This window comes from Alosa sapidissima, chromosome 18 (genome assembly GCF_018492685.1).
Source record: "Alosa sapidissima isolate fAloSap1 chromosome 18, fAloSap1.pri, whole genome shotgun sequence".
Taxonomy (NCBI): Eukaryota; Metazoa; Chordata; class Actinopteri; order Clupeiformes; family Clupeidae; genus Alosa; species Alosa sapidissima.
This window is the reverse complement of record NC_055974.1, coordinates 23098983-23104601: the sequence shown is the minus strand read 5'-3', so window position 1 is coordinate 23104601 and position 5619 is coordinate 23098983.

Here is a 5619-nt window from a genome sequence, read left to right as displayed (position 1 = left end):
TATAGGCCAAGCATGTATACAAGGAATTTGGTCTCTGCATTTATCCCATCTGTGAATTAGTGAAACACACAGAGCACACAGTGAACACACAGTGAGGTGAAGCACACAGTGAGCACACAGTCAGTGTGCTAACAAGGGGTTCGCAAAGTTTCTGGTGCCAGGGACTTCTTATGTGGGAAGACATTTTCCAAAGACTCGTCTTATAATGCAATCACATTAGGCCAGTAAGGGAATGTTGGAAATTCGTTCTTAAGAATGAACACTTGAACGTTGAATGTTCTAAAGAATATCTGGGGTTATTGAATTTGACACTCCCCTGCTGAAGGGTTAAGGGTCAAGGCCCATTCACACCAAGAACAATAACGATAACTATAACTATTACCAAATATCGTTCTCGTTAATATGAATGACCACGTTCACACATAAACTATAACGATAATGACATGAAGAACGATATTGTTGGGGATCACTTTCAGAGCGATTTTGAGAACAATAAAAAGCTAATAGCCAATCAGAACCCATCAAATTTTAGCTGTCATATTCATTAACACAAGGAGAGACTTTGTTTATCATTGTTCAGTGTGAACGCTTTTATCGTTATGGTTATCGTTATTGTTCTTGGTGTGAATGACCCTTTAAGCATAGGCCTGCTATCATTTGTACACTTAGATGCCATTTGTATTCTCTGAAGATGTGATCAGGTTCATTACCTGTGTTTTTCTGCCAAGTGTTTCTCTGGCTCATTCGTCTTAACTTTTGTCTTTTAAACAGAGTAAATCTCTCTCTCTGTCTCTCTCTCTCGACCTGCCATATTAATGACTAATGTCCCTCTGTGGTTTTAACATACATTGTTATTTGAAACACTGAAACAGTGAATCACTGGTTTCACCAGAAATCAAAACTCTTTTTCTCACAACATCCTCATGTCTTTCATATTGAAATTAATTTTGGTGTGTGTGTGTGTGTGTGAGTGTGTGTGTATGCATGTTTAGTTGAAACAGAGGCATATTGAGGTGCCTCTGGCAGTAGTCACATCGGTAACATTCATGCAACTCCAACATGGTGTCTGAATATCCAGTCACATAAACAAACTTGTGGTTGAGTGTTGAGTGATCAACTATTTGTGGGTGTCTTTGTGTAATTAAAATACTAAAGCCTTTTTTGATGGTTAAAAAAAACTGAATTGCATCAAAAGTATCCTTGAAACCTCTAAATAAAAAAAAGTCCTTAGAAATAGTCCCGACTGGGGCTTTTGAGTTCATTCCACCTTATGTAGCCCAGACGCCATTTGTGTCTGAGATGTCGATAAGGAGGCTGTTGGAGAACTGTGAGATATTCACCCTCTGCTGCATGTGTCTTCACTTTACTCAGTGGCTGTATAGCCTCATTCCTAGAACACATAGGTTGGCCTTATTCAAGTAGGCTTATAGTGGTACCCTTTTTAATGGCTTTTTTTAGGACAGCAGTGGTACCATTTTTATAGTCAGTTATTCATAAAATGCATCAAGTCACAACATTATCATGACTGTTGTTGATGTGCATGAATCATGAATAGAAGAAGTAGAAGTGGAAATTGAAAACAAATCAAATGACAAAAGGGGCGCACAGGGTAAGGTGAGCTTTTTTTTACATTCTTATCAAATGTGTCAAAGAGATTTTGTTCTGTAACCTTCGCACCAACAAATCTAAATGTTCTACAACTTCTGTAGCCAACAACTCTTTGATAACTTATAAAGATATGCTCTGTGCAAGAGGGCTGGTCTTCTGGGACTAGATGAGCCTATGTGTGGGGTAAGTTGGTCCAAAACAAAGATTTCAGGTAAAACATTTTTATTTTCTTAAAACAATAATTTAATTTCTACAAACAGTAACAAACACCAACATTGAACTGGGAATTTGCCAAATAGATTAAACTGAAAATTTGGCAAGACAGATGGGGCCTAACATTTTTTGTCACCTATTTACCAGTTTCCACTTTAGAATGGGAGCCAATCTCCCAGTTATTAAGTGCTATTTCACACAGCAACCTGGGCAGTGAAATGCAGCAATGAGGTTGAGCCATACACTTGCTTATTCTACAACTGTTCTCCTACTATTTGGGATTTATTCAGACAGTATACAAGTAGGTTATGCATATTCTATTTTGGTACTTACTACTAATTAGTATGTAGAGATCAAGGCTTACAAGGTCATTATTAAGATTATATCAATAATAAAGGCCTAATTCGTCATGAACAAGAAATTTGTGAATACACACCTAACAAATGGTTAATGTTGCCTAACACATGCCTTACAAGTCACTAATACAGGTATTAATTAGGTATGTATTGGTGGCTAACATGTGAACCTTAAAATAAAGTGTTACCAAAAAAAATCATGTTCATGTATTTTTTACCACATTTACCATGTGCTGCACCTTCCCACAGATTGTAAGGAATGATTCCCTCTTCCTTAAAATGCTGCCACATGATAAAATGTGTTTACGGTTTCCTAGAAAAGTGGTGGCTCATCTTACCCCTATGCTCCACTTATCCCAGTTCATCTTTACCCCTATGTGTGAAAGGCATTTTTTGTAGGATAGGTTTATGGAAATAGCTATGTATTTTCCTCTGGTATATGCAAAGGCTGGTCATTGTTGATTCTTTGTGGCAGAAAACTTACACTGGAAAACCAGAACACCGGATCACAGGGAAATGTCTATCATGCTGAAGAGACTGTGCTCACAATTCTGAACAAATACCATGCATGTCTGTGATATGGGAAGTCTCAAAAGCTTTTCAGGTTATTTTTGGGCAATAGTCTGGTCAATAACTGTAAATAGATTTTCTTATACAGAATTATATTCTATAGGCCTAGAACATAATTTGTCGGTTGTGGGGCAAGTAAAAGAACACTGTAGGCCTATTTGCTTTCTAATATTAATTTGAACCTTCTGAAGGTTCTGATTAATTTAAAACTTCTGAACTAAAATCCTTCCCAGATACATTTCAATAGCCTCTTTCCCTTAACGGGTTAATTAGCTGTTTCCATTTCACAGTGAGCGTGTTAGCTTAATTAAAGTGGGCCATCCGGCAGAGCACGAACCTTGACGTTCTCCTGAGTGAAATAAGTTATATTCATGTGTTAATCATATGGCCTATATCGAGATTGTTCTACAACGCTCTATGGGATTATAAATATGACTAAAATTAACATGATTCGTGTCATACTGTGGTTTGACTTTTGAGACCTTTTTTGTTGAGACAAAAACACTGCTAAATAGACTGAAAATATCATGACATGACTCAGGTTAAGATTTGAATCGCCCTGTCTAGTATGCCTAGCTTATTTGTCAGCAGCTGCATGAATCATAGACCATAGCCACTACACGGTGATTCCTAAGAGGAAGCTAATCTGCTGCGTTTATATTGGCAGAACAAATGTGGGGGTTTCCATCGAAAATAGTTTTTCATGATTCAACAAAAAAAACCCAAATGCAGTCACTTTGCTTGAGATTTAATTCAAGCCACATGCGGGAAGGAAGGCGCGCGAAGGTTAGTGGAACACGGCACGACGTCAAGGACTTTGGCCGGGGACTGGCTGAACAGTAACCTAACCCTGTATCTGACTCAGCAAAATAATAATAATAAAGAATAGGCTAATAATTAAATAAACAAATGTGCTACCCTCCGTGACCAGAAGTAGGTATAGGCATCATCATGGCCGTTGCGGCTCTGGAATTCGGGCATCAAATCCTAGGCCTACTTTGCTGGTGCTTTTTTGGCTTTGAGGGAGCTAGGGAAGGACATATCCTCTGTCCGCTGGGAGCGTCTACCGTGGCGGTGAATCACAGGCCGAGGCTGTGTGTGTTGTAAACGGAGCAGATGTGGCGCTCAAAGTTCTGAAAGGACCCTATGAATCACCCGCTCCCATAGCGAGTCAGGGGTTACTCGCAAACAAGTCGTCTGGTCGTTGCTGACCGCGGCAGCTGAAGGAAACGTCAAGTCGACTCATCGGCCATTTTAATGAAATCTGCTGATGTGTTCGCGATATGTTTTTGGGAGAATTACTGCTGAATTATTTTGCTCAGCCAACGTTTTTTTTTATTTATTTTAAATCCTCAGCACTTCATGTTTCATGAGATCATAACCTGTCATGGACAAAACATCTCGAGGACAAATCCAGACACAGTCGAACATTCCCAGCCTGAAGAAGCTCATTTGAGTTGTGTAAGTGAGTGTCGGCTCAGACAAATTAATAAATAATACAATCACTTATTCCACGTAGCCTATCAACAGATATGATTACCTCACTCAGCACCTGCCATTGGAATGGACCCATAAAGGATTTTGCCAGATCAGATCCGTGATAATGTCTCCACAACAGAAGAGGCAAACAGTAGGCTACCTCCGTGGAAAGTTTAACCGCCACACTGAGCGTAGGCTTATTCCTGCCCTGTTTGATGCAAGGCCCCGTCATGTTTTGGGTTTGACAGCTCGTCCGATTTCTCTATTTACCATGTAGGAGTTGTCAGGTGTGGCCGACAATGTTCGAGAAATGACTCAGGAATGCTCCAGGTTTGACACACAGAGGAAATCGGGTCAGTCTGTAGATGTTAAATACAACTATAACTAAAAACGTCGGCCTATGAACTGCATGGCCACACAGTCAAAAGCTAAGTAGACTGTTGAGAGGCATTCCGCATCCTGATTCAGGTAGACTATTCAGTATGAACACATTGTGTGTGTGTGCGTGTGTGTGCGCGCGCGTGTGTGGTGTGTGTGTGTGAGAGAGAATCTGGTTTAATGCTTAGGTAAGGTAGCCTATGTACCTGTCTACTGGTACATTGTACCTGTCCTGTATACTGATTCACCATAATAGTACTTGGATACTATACTATCTACAAAATGTCACTTGAATCCTTGAATCTCCAGAATTGTCAATAAATATAAAGTGGGATAAAATCACATAACCCACACCGTGCCATACAATTGTCTTTAATTTAGGTCTGTGTGATATAGGCTGTCTCATATAGTGAAAGCCCCCCCCCTTTCCTGTGTGTTGGTAGAAAATACACACACACACACACACAGTATATATACTTATATGTAGGCTATATACACACACACACACACACACGTCTCAAGATTCAAGATATCTCAAAAACTGTTCCCTTCCATTTTCATGATTAATTTGTTAGACGGGCCGACTTCCAGACACGAGTAAGTTACTTAGTTTCTTCTCCACAAACAACATGGTTTGCATGACTCTACATCTGGATCCAGACACCAGTCCCATCCCGCGCCAGATCCTACTGGGATTCTAGCCTACTCCAGAAATAGAATGACCATTCACCGTTTGTCGTGTGGAACCTAAATCAACTTGTTCTAAAGAATCTTTGGTGGAGTCAACTATGACATGACGCATAGGAGTTTGATAAGGCGCAAAGGCTACTTTCATTGACATTTTCAGATGTGGGCGGTTGCACACTGACGTAACTTGCCCGGCTTTTAACACACCTAAACACGTTGAGTAAGATCTTCCCGCGAAGCTCGCTGAGTCATAAAACTTTTCCTCGGTTTCAGGCGGTGATTCGAGGAAAATGCACTTATTCATTCATTCGATAAGTGTTGCTCGGAC